The sequence below is a fragment of the Amblyomma maculatum genome, chromosome 11 (genome assembly GCF_055883805.1).
Source record: "Amblyomma maculatum isolate TAMU_Amacu chromosome 11, ASM5588380v1, whole genome shotgun sequence".
Classification (NCBI taxonomy): Eukaryota; Metazoa; Arthropoda; class Arachnida; order Ixodida; family Ixodidae; genus Amblyomma; species Amblyomma maculatum.
In genome coordinates, this window is record NC_139354.1 from 20,890,445 (window position 1) to 20,905,192 (window position 14,748).

At 45.2% G+C, this 14,748-nt stretch overlaps 1 non-coding gene across 1 annotated transcript; it reads left to right on the forward strand.

Annotated features, from left to right (window-relative positions):
- Positions 1-716: 716 nt before the first annotated feature.
- On the forward strand, positions 717-809 carry TRNAI-UAU (transfer RNA isoleucine (anticodon UAU)). Its single transcript is given in 2 exon segments — positions 717-754; positions 774-809. It is a non-coding gene; the product is annotated as a tRNA-Ile (tRNA).
- The last annotated feature ends 13,939 nt before the right edge of the window (positions 810-14,748 follow it).

Consider the following 14,748-nt stretch of genomic DNA (forward strand, 5'->3'; position numbering starts at 1 on the left):
GAAGTTCTGTAGTCCATCAACACTAGTATTACTGTGCTGCAGAATCCGTCTTCATACCCCGAAAAGTCAATTTTTAAAAATTAGTCACCGGCTTTTCCGAAACACCTGGTGTTTGACCTTGGCGGCGATCAGCATGTACACAAGTAAAGACCTAGATTATGTTTTGAGACACTTCTTTGCTCGCATGGGTGCCATGCTTTTGCGCATGGCTGCATCCACTGTCATGATCAACACACCGAGTTCAAAACTGGCGCCATAATCGTACAGCTGGCCAACGCCTCTTCTATATTACTGAGACATGATTTCTGGCAGCTGTGTCAGACAGACCGTCAGAGCAGCGATTTTTTTTTTTTTACTACTGTTCCATTTAAGCTTGCTAGTCTCAGTTATTACTGTGAGCTAAACACCTCGCACTCCAATCTTCACCTAACCAAGAATGACAAGAGCTCACACAATCAGGCACAATGCACTCTTACTGAGATAGTGAGCCATGCGACAGCTTCGCTCCCGTCGAACCGAGCGCGCGCAAGACAGCCGCGTTTGTGACAGGCGCTAGCGCATTAAAAGCGGCTCGCACATATGTGGCGCGCTGGATGACAGATGACGTCATGAGCAGAGCGGAGCGCGCAGCATCTGTCAGAAAAAAAAAAAAAAAGAAAAAAAAAAAGCGGGAAGCCACAGAAATTCTCCATGCGAACAAATGCGCCGGGCGTGTTTCCCCAGTGGCGCAATTGGTTAGCGCACGGTACTTATACGACAGTGCTTCGTGAGCTATGCCGGGGTTGTGAGTTCGAGCCTCACCTGGGGAACATTCTTTTATCTGTTTACATTATTTTTTTTTTTAATCTTTCAGCGATAGAATCAACGGTAGCCTTATTCAGAAAAATCGCCGTCTGCATCGGTGTTTCGGCCTGAAAATTACGGACATGGTGCCCGCAGGCGGCAGCTGGCAGTTGTCGACGCCAGGCACTGATTCTTAGGAGCTGCGGTTACTCATTTGATGTGGCAAGATGGAATAAGAACTAACCTTCTAGTGCTCTGGGATGACGAGTTAAGTACATACTTGCGGCTTGGTTAAACACGGTTTATATGTCAGGTGATCGCGTATATATACAATATCGGGTCATGCCTTTAAATGCAGAGCTGATCTGTCCCCCATATTTTTATTCTGACCTTGAAACACGTACAATGCTTCATGTGCATCTGAAGGTCGACCAAACCGACAATGAAAGTGAGAATGTAAGTACAGGATCGTCCAATCTTAGCGTGAACTTGTGCTCTATTCGGAGAGCCTTTGTGTCCAACACTGCAGCATACCGAAGCAATGGAGGTGTTTTCCATGGCGTGCCACATAGTAGCTTTACTGCGAGGCCGGGTCAGGTGAAGGGGCGCTTTGAAGAGAGCGGCCACATGCTCGCGTGTTCCCGCTAAGAGTGGACGACTCTGTATATCTCCATCAACACACCCGCTGAGTTCGGCAAGATATTGGATAAAGCGAGAGAAAAAAGCGACAAGCATATTTACTGCGTTTCTAACGAAAACGTGAAGCCTAGCGATGTTAAGACCTCGAGATATTGCCGCGAACCCTTCTAATCTTTATTTGTTGCTGTTGACGGCCGCTGGCATGTGACCTTATCATTTTGCTTGTATAGCGCCGAACAGTTTTCTGATCTTTGTTTGTTCACCTTAAGTGTCGACGAAAAACCGCTTTTTATCACTTAATTTGCTGCGCGAAATGCTCCTATATGTATCGCGAATGATTGCAGCCCCGTCCTGACGGTTTCCACAAAGTTCCAGGCTGTTCTAACTAGCTTCCTTTGGCCAGTCTATTTCCATTTTTCTTTGCTGACTCTAAATTAAGCGCTGCCGAATGCAGCGCAAATTCGCAGTTCGACTAACACCCAGAACATTTTGCTGCCTCCGGGTTGCATTTCAGAAACATTTAAAAATTACCGTAAGAATAATGCATGTTCATATTTGGTGAACGTAAACGTTTTGTAATGTTTCGATGGTGCCTGTGTTTTTTTTTTTTTTTAACACTGACGTCCCGGCGATTGTTTTATCGCCCTCAGATAAACACTTTTGTTTTTACACTTTCAAGTTGCCTATGGAAAAAACCTGCACCGGCTGAAAATACCAGTAGGTTTTATGACAAACAGTATATAGCTGAAGTATCCTGGTTCTTTGGAATAGATTGCAGTCTAACAATAAGGTAACTGTTCTAATCTAGCGATACACAAATGTAAACATTGACATAAAGCTTTATGTCACGGGGAAGCTTTAACGTTCAAAAATATTCAAACGCCGCGGACTAGAAATACAATTTGAATGTTGCAATAGAGTAAATATTAATTCGTATCACGGCCTCTTTGGTCGTATAATATTGATAACATTATGGTAGAACACCACTAACAAATTTTTCATGGGACCGAAGAAAGAAAACGCGAGACGAGAAATACAACATGAAAATTGACAGCGATACCGAAATGAACACATAGTTAATTGCTGTGCTATCGCATGAAGAAAAAACTGTGGAGTGCTGTCTGCCGCATTTCCTCGCGCCCGGCAAGCACAACGCGCTTCTCTAGAACTTGCAGTGTGGTTCCAACTGAAAAACTGACCGTGGTCTTACGTTGGCCCAACGTCGATGTACTACATGACCGACCTTAGTCGAAGCTTGGCCAACAAGTTAGGACCGAGCTCGCGTTTGGTTATTTGAAGGACAACCTAGTAGGTCATATGTTGGCTCTATGTAGGTCCTACGTCGACAAGCAGTCTGGGCGACTTAGGCCAAACATGGCAACCAACGTGGGACCGAGGTTTGGCCAAAGTCGGAGGCCGGCCTTGCAGTTAATGTCCACCCCAGCAATGCCAGAATAATTGCCTGAATAGTTTCAAATGTCAGTTCACCCTTAACATCACGGGCATTGTCAGCTGAATTCCATTGCCGTGAACTTAAATTATATTTACTCAGTAGGACACACATAACAATAAATATGTCTTCCTGCATTCTCCCCTAGTGAAAAAACCCTATGACCTCATGAGTCACAATAGCCGCATACAAATTCTCATACCAAACTCATACTAATCTCATACAAATCTCATATAATCTCATACTAAACTCATTCATCATATGAGAGATATATGAGAATTAATGAGATTACTATGAGAAATCTGTATGAGGTTATTGTGACTCATACGGTTTTTTTTCACTAGGGTCTGTGTATTAAAATTTATGTTGTCGATGCAGGCAGACTATGTATACCTTCCAAAAGATGAGAAAGGTGTATCAGCCACGTGTTTGAAGCCTCAGGTCAGAATTAAAGGATCGAACTAATAATTCAAGTAAAAACAACTTTCTCAAAATTATCCCATTAGATTTTTCATCGTTTCATAATTCCTTACATATCCAGGAAGAGTAAATTCAGTGCGCAGAACATGCCTAGTAGAGTTGCTTGCGGAAGCAATTAAAGAAGAGCAAAGGCAGTGCTGAACTCTGAACTATTATATTCACGGTTTCTTCAGTACTCAACAAGATATTGACTGTACACTTTGGCAATAAATGCCTCTTCTGACGCTGTAATATAGACATAATATAGACACCCGTTTCGTGTCGTATCTGTATATAGTACTTTCTCCAGCTTGAAAAAATATTGCAATATGTATCAAAGCCTCGGGAATCTCCAACTCGATTCGTCACCATCCATTGGACGGAGCTGATGTGGGCTGAAGAGAGTCAAGAGACGATTATCGGTTGCAAGCGCAGCTTCCTTTCCGGAGTAGAAATTCGGTTGCAAGTCTAGCATGCGTCTTATTTGTCCCCCTACGTTCTGTGTGCGTCTCCTTGTGCGCTAGCCACTATGTCCGAATCTAGCCACAAACTAGCCCAATTAAGAGCCTTGTCATCATCCTCACAGCTTGCTGGACCGCATCCCGTGCTGTGTTTGGAGGCTGCCTGCTTCGGCACTTGTGTGCATGCTCCCGTACGTAGAACAAATTCAGTGGAGTTCAAGTGACGCTTATGCTACGGCGGAATAAAATTTAGGCGTTCGATGTTGCCGAACACGTCTATCAATCGTTAGTTGACCCCGGTTACAACGAAGATCTATACCTTCGTTATAACCGAGGTTGCGTGTTCGTTATATCGAGATCACGCGGTATCCAAACATCGTTATAACAGAGGCTGCGTGTTCGGTATATCTGACTACTAGGAACTAGGAATCCAAGAGCACTGGAAAGTTATTTCACTTTCTCACCTCAAAAAAATGAACGACTGTAGTTGGTATGCGTACATCTTAGTTATAGCCGCGGTCAGTTGTTCGTTATATCCGAGGTCCAGATCGATCCAGTGGATCCAGAAATAACGCGAAGACCACCTAGAACTCAGGAGTAATGCGAAACTCGCAAAGGAACGCAGTAGAGATAACGGTCTAAACTGATGTCAGCTTTATTATTATTGTTTTTTTTTTTTTTTTTTTTTTTGGGGGGGGGGGATATTACGCTCCCAGTTGCGGAGGCCGTCGTCTTTTGTAGCTGCGAACAAAGTTTCAAAATTGGCCAAAGGGCGCTGCCATATCGGAGAATGGGCTGTGCTCATAACACAGGAAAAAGCTGAGGATTCTCCCCCCACACCTGTTTCACAGCCCAGTCAAACCGGTTTCTCCCAAGTTCGTGAAAAGGTCACCGCGGAGAGCCTGCCCGCGCCTCTTCGCCATGCAGCGGGCAACACTGCACGTGACGCTGATTCACATGGCTTGCAGAAGAAGGCTGGGCGTTCGCACAAACACGGGCATAAAGCCTGCGTGTGGACGAAAAATTGGCGACACTTATAACTTATAAGCTCCATCTCTGAGGATATATAATCCGATAGAGCAGCGTATACCATCCGACGTATAACGCCCCGTGTAGCATTCCTGACTCGGCATATCCAATACCACTGCAAGGTAGATTTTTGTTCCACCTTCTCACCTCGATGACCAACATGAGTTGGCAGCACCTCCCAACTTCCTGATTTGTGGTCTCGCTACAACTTTCGTTACCGCGAGTAATCGGCCATTTTTCATAGGTCTCGGAAAAAATTATTTTCCCAGTACAAATAATACTGCTGCACACATTGCAGCATACGAAATTGCAAATAATGAAATGCTCTTTCAAAAAAAAAAATAAGTTAGAAATGATAAAATTTATTAGGGAACACATAACAAATCGAGAGATTGCCATTTTCGTGGTGAGTTGATAAAAATATGATAGAAAAAGCACGACGTCTACAGACGCATTGTTACCACAGAAAATTTAAAATATACACATTGAAGTTTAATTCTCCAGGAATACTGGGTAAAAAACTATATTTGCAGTGCCGTTCTTCAGCTACACAAAAATATACACAGTTCGAAATAGCCCCATTTCTCGTGTCATTCGGTGAAGCAGTTCCTGGTTTTCGTGAGTCACCAAACTAAAACTGCTGCAATCTGACTGTAAAGGCCGGATATACATGTTGGACATGCGGTGGACCTTCAGAAATGCGTTTTCATGCTATATACCCACCCGGACTCAGAGTGAAAGCTCACTGTGAATAGCTGGGGCCATTTTTGGGTAATCATCACCACTCAACACTATCAAATAACAAACCCAACAACATGATTCAATATTTGACTTGCTGGAAGACTTTTGGTCACAAAACTTGTCCTGTATTACTACGAGAGGCAGGTTTTTGTTTTTAACTGCGGCCGCCATGCCCTCTTTCGGAACAGCACGTGCATATTAGTTTTCATAGAGGTGCATTAAAGATCAGAACTTTTACGCTTTTTTCTGCTTCACTTCCAACTATACCCTGCGTCCGGAACCCTCGCGGACCGCCTAAAAAACCTGCAGCCCTGCTCTCCAGGCGCTAGCCGATCTCTGCTCCCACCATTACGATAAAAATGGATGCCATCTCGTTGAAAGCCTTTGCCAAAACCTGCTCTATGCACCTCCCTGCTTACTTCAACCACATCGAAACGTTTCTGCAGGCTTAATGCCCCTGTGAGGGCGCTGTAGGTACTGTGTATAAATAAATAAATAAATAAATAAATAAATAAATAAATAAATAAATAAATAAATAAATAAATAAATAAATAAATAAATAAATAAATAAATAAATAAATAAATAATCTGTCACCCAGGGGCGTAGCCAGGGGGAGGGCTTATGGGGCTTCAGACCCCCACGAGTTGTTTTCCTACTAGTCATATACCATAAACCAAAACTACCACCAGAGCCGGAAATCAATTTGTACTTTATCTCCAGTTTGTCTTTTTCACGCTCAAAAAGAGATTTCGGCGGAAACAAAAAAGGCGAAAGGTGCATTTAGTTTTCTGAAATCGTTCATTGGGCCATACAAATAGAGACAAGCCATACTATCAGGCAAGCTGACAAAGCCCGCAGAGATGGAATGCGTGGAGAAAAAAAAAAAAAAAAAGAGGGGGGGGGGGGGGAGCGGGACGCCACATGCGCAGCCTCCGCAGGCCAAACTCCATCTTCTGGCGCCGCACTGTCTTTTCTCTCTCGGGCCTCTTGTTCGCACTGATTCTCGGTGTTTTTAGCAGGTATGTATGCTCCGGTTTGAAGTCTGTCGAAGTGGTCTGCTGAGAGCCCTCGTCTGTTCGTAACACTTCAGTTGTTAGAGTGCAGATGCTGCATTATAATCAAAGTTATAAGCACACTGGAGAGAGTGCAGGTAACCAGTATTCGAACTAATGTTAATTGTATGGGTGGAGAAATGGCTATGATGAATGTTCAGTTCTGCACTTGCTAAATTATTTAAACAAATGATTTTCATTTGAAACATATATGCACAGGATACTCGATGGAACGAAAGCCCCGGACGGTACTACTCCTCCATGTAGTCTTTGCATCTCGGCGTGCAGAATTTATGGCGCAGTTGAGAGGTGACAGGTTGGTGACAGGTATCTCGATACAGAGGAGGTTGAGTTACAACGTCAGCCGCCCTCGAAAAAAAATTCCGGCTACGCCACTGCTGTCACCACGTCGTTTTCGAGCTTTCCGTTGGTTCCTAGCACCTCCGGTACTGTGCACACACCGATCTGCGCTTGCTGTGTTATCGCCCTGATATCGTCAATTCCGTGAGCACTTGCGTTCATTGTCGAAACATGAGGCCAGCAGCGCCTCGAGCGACTTTCCAGGGCCCATGCGCCAATAATACATTCTAATCTAGTACAATCAGAAGCTATGACTGAACACGGTTGGTGCAGCCCGACTCGCATCACACGAGCTACATTACCCGGAACAGTTATAGACCGATTTCGGTTTTAAAATATAACCCTATGGCTTTGTGGCATATAAATAAAACTACATCTAAATAAAATGTAAACAGTGAATACTTCGAATTGCTAGTTAAAACGTAAACATATCGAATTATTGACCGAATCCTTGACCACCGAAACCCCTCAAAAAGCCCGATTTTGATTTGGGACGTTTGTTAGGGGTACATAACTCGATAATAGATAGTCGTACACAAACGAGAGTGGTAGCAATCGATTTGTCATGACGAGATCTATATCAGAAATGACGCATCGTATATGTCAGTCACGTGATCCTAATTTTTGTAAGGGCAATTTCGGTCGGAGTGCCACTGTGTGCAAAAACTGGCTCCCCTTGCGCTGACCGCGCGCGTTTCCGCCATGTTGGGGAGATTCTGGATACCGGAGCATTATATGGCAGTACAGGATTAGCGACGCGCTACTTGGCATTTATCGTCATCTAAGGTACTCAAATATTGCTGTGCACTTTGATGTACACAAAAATCAGCTAAGAAAACAAAGCTTTATACATTTTTTTATTGATGCGCAGCATTACTTGGCTCATGCGCGCCATGTATGGAATGCGGGCACGGAATATGTCTGCAGTGGCTGTGTAGCTTATACTGAGTTTAATACCCACACGTGTTATAGCGTTGGATAGCTTATGTCGAGTATAATTGCATTTTACTAATATTACGTTTCAATTTACTGCTATTAATTATTTCATTGTGATTAAGTTGAACTTTATGCTAATCATATATGTTGTTGGATAGCTTATGTCAAGTACAATTGCGCTGCACTAATTGTATATCTTAGTTGTTTATTAATCAATTGTAACTAAATTGATTCTAACGAAAGCACGCAACAGAAGCGAAACAGTAGAGTTTAATGATACGCATTAGTAGCACGTAAGGAGACTTAAGTGTCTGGTAGTTTTTTCTCACTTGGATCACGACACGGAGTCAGATGTCTAGTTCTTCTCGAGAGTATTAATAATAATTGGTTCCTCAAGGGTGGGGGGTGGCTGCTCCTGCCCCTACGGGGCTGGGACTAGTAGGCCACTGTCGCTTACGGCGGGGGCTAGCCTGCCACCGAATTGTTATCTATTGTAGCCCGTCATTGCACCCGCTACCTTTTCAGTGGTGGACGACGGCTGTTGCCCGACGCGCGTCTTTCCCTTTTAGAGCGCAGCTCTGGCGCCCTTTCCTGGGTTTCGCGTCGTCGTCGGCCGCGTCGGCCTCGTAACCACCTCCGCCCCCCTTTCATCCCCCCAGTTCGAGCCGGCGCTTCGTCAAGCGGAGCCTCGCAGGAAGAGGGGGGGGGGGCTACACTCAGCGGCGAACGATGGGGGCAGGAGCGCGCGCAGCAACCGGAGAACACGAGGAAAGAAAGAAGGGGGGGGGGGGGGGGGGTCGCCGGAGGCAGTGCTAGCAGTGACTGACTGATACCGCTGCCGCCGCTAGTGAGTCAGGACACGGTCGGTCTCGAGGGAGAGCGCGCTCCCTCTCGAGACCGGCCGTGGTCAAGACAACCTGACTGCGTAGAACACCGTCGCCGCCATGCTCCCCCCTCTTCCTGCGTGGCGGCGAGGGTGCTCTCCGGTTGCCTAAACGCCGGCTCGCTATCAGCGGACCGCGGTGCGTGCATCCCGTTCTCACTCGCTTCACTCGCTAGCGGCGTCAGCGGCATCAGTCAGTCGCTGCTATCTGTTCGTTGCGCAACGTTCCTATGGGCCCACGAGCTGCTTCCCGCATCCTCCCGATAACTCAATTGCCCTCTTCATTTCTCCGATTTACAATGCACTGTTCTGTGGCCGAAAGGTCTGGGGTGGGATCATAGGGGGAGAGAAAGAGAGAAGAGAGAGGAAAACGCGCTTGAAGGCGAGCGCCAGTAGGTATGGCGCGTAAGTAAGCGCAGAGGTAAGCACAAGCAGCTTCACGACGCGGCTAGCGGCTCGGAGCCGGGGTCCAGGGTGCACCACGCGTGCACGATCTGCTGTCCGTCAAGGCTGAGGAGTGACTGATACGAGGAGAGAGATGCCGAAGTTGAGGACGCGCGAGCGACACACGACTCCTCGCTCCTCACGGAGACGGATGGACAGAGTGAGAGAAAGAAAGCGGCTTCTGTTGCAGCTATGTGGCCGCTCCGCCTCCTCAATGCTGAGCCGCGCGGCGCACGCGTCTCCACCTCTTTCTCCACTTCAAGTTCACGGAGAGAGAGAGAGTGAGCGGCTTCGGACAGACATCGGCGAAATCTGTGATTGAGGCTCGTAATGATACGCACTAAAATCAGGGGCACTCAGATAACCCCATCGTGCATACAGAGGGCACAGAGTGGCCTGTTGAAACTGCCTGTTGAAACTGCATTATGCTATGCAGCAGACCGCAACGAACATATGCCAATGACTGAAGAACAGTGTGAGTCTGACATTTTAAAACAAAAAGAAAATATATTGTCCCAGTGCGCTTACTCGTCTGCTACGTACAACACGGCTGTTAATTTCTTCGCTGTCGCGGTGCCTCTCCGATTGCGTTTTGACGCATAATCGTACCTGCAAAGCGGTTCGGAAATGTGGACAACAAAGAAAGGTCCACAGATCAACTGTCGGTCATTATTTCTCTCTTAAACGTTAGAATAAAAGGATTGTCAAACCTAGAAAATAGCTAATACGTTCCGCACTATGCAATTCCGCGACCGTAATCCTCCAACATATAGTACGCTATAGTTAATATCGTACTAATTATATCGTAATAATCCTTCACCAATGTTGAGCGCATCGACAAACGGCCACAATCTTGTCGACGGTCATGCAGAACCACGGCTTTAACGGCATTCTGCGCGAATAGGATCGCGTATCGCGATCCCGTTTGAGTAAACCGCCAAGGGAAGAGAGATATGACGAAGCGTACGGCAACGACGTCGGCAGCATGGAAGAACAAAGATAAGCAAAAACACAACAAAGTACAGCAGCTGATGATGATTATGGCGGAGCTTGGCCAAATGCCCTCTACCTAACATATATCTGCCAATTCCTCACCGCCGCCATTAGAATATTTAAACTCTAGCCGTATGACTCCGTATGACCACGAGACTAATTAACTGCGTAGCTAAACATATAGGCCCGAGTATGAACACTATAGCCTCAGCGTATGCACTTGCTATAGTCAGATGCGCCATGGATGAACAAGTGGACGGCGAGCGTTCGTTCATCTACATCTTCGGAGACTGCAAGAAGCTGCGTCAGGCGACCAGGAAATCTTTCGCTACATATATAGTCTAGCTGAGCTAAACCATTACTGACTTTTTCTCCGTCTCGAGTAAAAAAAAACCAAATCGTCCCAATATTTCTTACTATAGTAGAATACAACTTAAAAATAAACAGCAGTTGCCAACTATGGGCCATGGCACGTGACGTGCGTGTTACTCCGCTGAACAGTAAGCGATATCAGTTTTTAAAATTTGACCATGCCAAAGAAGTTCAGGCATCGAAAATATTGAGCTTGTAATCTGCTGCTCAAATTTTTATTTAGGTAACCAGAAAAGTTTTAACAGCGGACTACTCTCTGTCGCGGATCACTTCCGCCTTTTTTACAAAATGTGGCGCCCCCTGGGAGCGGTCCCCGATATTACTACTCAAATCCCTTCCGGCTTCTCTCGTACTGCCCAAGTTCTAACTCACAAGGCGCCAGCTGGCGCAGAGTACACACCAGACATCCTGAGTCAATGGCGCCGAACCAAGATTAGCTGCCCCAACTGGCCTGCTGACTCCGTTGACCTGCAGCACTTCTGGACCTGTCCTGGCACAGCTAGCCTCCGCGCCCGCTACACATCTGCTCACCACATCCAGACTTACGAAGACTGGACAGCCCCCAATACCAATGCCAAGCGCAAGCTTAGTGCCCTGCTAGATCGGAGTCTGGCGCCCTCAACCTCACCTAACCCACCCCCTTCCCCTCTAGGCATCAGGTCATCCTCATGAATAAAGGTTTATGAATGAATGAGTGAATGATCTCCGAGATCAGCTCCGGCTGAACTGATCACGGAGGCCAACAACTGCGCATGCGCAGCTGGGTTTGATGTTTTCAACCTAGGGATGCGCAGAGCGACCTTGTGAAAAAGGGATTGTATCAGACTACAAAATTTGGCGAAATTTCGAAGCGATAGAGAAGAATTGTTGCGACCTGCGACCACCACTGGTAATGAAAATTGGCCGTGGTTTAACGGTTTAACTCAGTGAAGCCAGGAATACAAGGCGAAAGCAGTAGGGTGAGGCTGAATTCGTTTCTGTTGTTCTTGCCGCACCTTCTCCACCGCCTTGCGTCATCGCTTTGAAAGTCTCTTTTCTCGCTCTTCAGTTTTAATCGCTCGATCGTTTAGCTCTCGCAGCTTCATTTTTCCTACGTGCTGCTTCTTTACGGCGAACGATGCCGGCAGGATGAGTAGATTCGGCATGTAGGCAAGCGTAGTGAGCGCTGCGGCGCAGAAGAGCACCGCGCATATGCTCCCTAGGAGCATATACGGGAACACTAGTGACCTCTAAAGCCCCTTGACCTCGGCTTTAGTGATCTCGGCAATCAAGTGCGCCGTTGCACTGGAGCTGATCGCGGAGTTGTTGCGGCGGTTCCCAGATGGCGCTACATGTACAGCTGAAACTGCATTTCCTGTGCTTTCGCACCATAATGGCAAGATACAACACTTGTATTTTTTTCATACATTGTTTCACGGTTTAGTTTTTCTTCCCTTTGACATTTGTATTTATTTACAATTAAGCCATCCAGTTGTTCTCCCTCATATCCTCTGCTGGCTCTATTTATCTCTTTCACTGTTTTGTCATGCTAAGCTTCTCTTTCAAAACTGTCTTCACTAACCAAAATTTCCACTTTGACCCTCTCATATCCTCTGCTGGCTCTATCTCTTTCACTGTTTTGTCATGCTAAGCTTCCCTTTCAAAACTGTCTTGACTAACCAGAATTTCCACTTCGACCCTGTGTGTAGTATGTTGATACTGCTCTGTACTAAGCCAACAGATACTGCTCTGTGTCAAGCCAATGAATGTATTAGCGGCGAGCCATTCTGTTGTCCAGTAAGACAGATGTGATGTCCGATCAAGTCAGATAGCTTTAAATTTGAGTGTTCCTTTTTGAGTCGCATTCAAACTCTGAGGCCGCAGTTTACTGAATCGATGCACGTGTATGCCCCGAACCAAGAAGTACACGCAGGCTCTTCATTTGAGGCACATATGCCTTCTGTATTTATCCACATGTCGAAAAAAAAGGCAGCATATTATGCTCTCTTCGGTAAGCTCACTAGTGATACATCACCAAAGACACAATGCCTACACACACATTCCTTTTTGCAGCACAACACTGAAGACACAGAAACAAAACGAATGCATGCCAAGGTGCTTGGTTTCGTTCTCAAAAAAGCACAGCCCTGCAACTTCCTTGTTAAACAGTGCCCCTTAGTGGCAAATATTACGATTTTAGGTAAAATAGTGTTGGTAATTCAGATCGTGAGATGCTTGTGAACCAATATAATCATTTAGGAAGCTGGGTAACAAGCTGGAAGGCGCATAACCAGAAATCGCGGTTCTGTGCCCTTGAGGGAACGAAATCGCCGGTACATTTACTTTGCCACAAAACAAGATCACACAAAGCACTGTGAACACAGCCAAAAGCATGTGCATTCACCAAACTCTCCTCTTGAGTAACAAAAACTGGGCTATGTACATATTTACACGATAAGAACGAACACATATATATTATCAGCGTCCACATGTATCGTCACGAGTACCTGAAGCAACATATAAGAAAAAACCTATTTGGGCAGCCATGTCCATCTTGCTTTGTTGCAACAGATAAAGGCGACAAGGAAGAGCGCACATGTAATCACTAGATGAGGCTATTCTGGGTGCAGCCAGATAAAAATATAGACTTTGCTTTCCCATTATGTACACTAACACAACGTCAACCCAGAAAGGCTGCACTGGGGTAACTTTCTGCCAATGTCCTCAAACCACACAGCATGCATTCAAGGTACTTGTGGAAAAGGTCTGTACCAGAAAGTATTTGTTGGATTTCAGCCATTCTCTCACATAAGCATTGTCAAAATAATAATACTAGCATTTAAGTTACATCAGTGTATAAAAAAATGATAGGGTCTATTAAATAACAGCCTACTGACCAAGAATAAGCTATCAAGAAAGACAATATTATTGTTCTCATGACTTGGGAATCTGCCACTTTTAGAAAAACTAATGTGGGAGAAATGAATCTGCTTCAGTAAAGGTCTGAATATTTGTAGAAACAGTAGGCGATTGAACTATCTGCCCAAGTATAATATATATCTATGTTGCAGAGTAATTCTAAAAATTAACCAATCACATGCTATTAACAATAATTTTAAATACTAAAAGACCCAAGTTTCTCACCAAATAATTTCACTGACACTCCTATTTGCAAATCCTTAACCGGTGTGCGCTCACAGATTTCATGAATGAGATTAATAATTTTATTCTTTCTTAGATTTAAGGGTCACGTAAAGGGGGTGACATACTTGTCTTTGATTTGTGCTTTCAACTTCATTTGGTGAACCTTCGTGGCACATCCCGCAGTTGTTGCATAGGCTGCTGAGGTGCGCTGGCTTTGTCAAGTTATTGGTGGTGACAGCTACACGCCGGACAGGAGCTCCCTTTCCCCTCACTCCTCTACTGTTAAGCCATGGCGAGGAACCATGCGGCAAGGACGCTGCACAACTGGATTGGTTTGGTGACACATTTGTGGGCGAAGCGCAGTATTGGTCTATTCTCTTCTATGCTTTTAGTGTGATCCTGATCCTGAGGTTCAGAGCCTAGCACAATCGTTTGCATATCCGCATCTAGTGCTTTCAGACTAAAAAAAAAGACAATCAGAGTAAAGTCAAACTGGTCGGATTAGAACTCTTCAGCGAGTGTCTTAACCACTGAGCCACCACAGCAAAGCGAATGCTTTCACTAACCAGGTTTAAGTAGGGTTAGAACTCGGCCATTTTTTTTTTCTCGCTTGGCCGGATGAGTTGAGGGAAAATGTGAAGGCTGGTTTTAATTACCGATACCTTTAGGGCTACTATGCTGAATTGAAAATTTTTTCTCAGTAATCAGAGGATTAAAGTTATGCCTGAGTGCTGAATAACTGTGCATTTACCTTTACGAGGCATCTGTGTTTCATGGAGCATTCTATAACCTCCAGGTTCTCACGAACAACTAAACTTACTTGATGATCATCAAAAAGGTACAAACACTCCATCAACAAATGATAACGATTTGATCAGACTAACTGCCAAGCATGCACAAGCACTTGAGACAAACATCAACATGAACACACATGAACATTTCACGCTTAAACCCATGACAAAAAAACCATCTCACCCTTCATTGCACTGTTTTCAAGGTATAAAAACGAAATATGGCATATT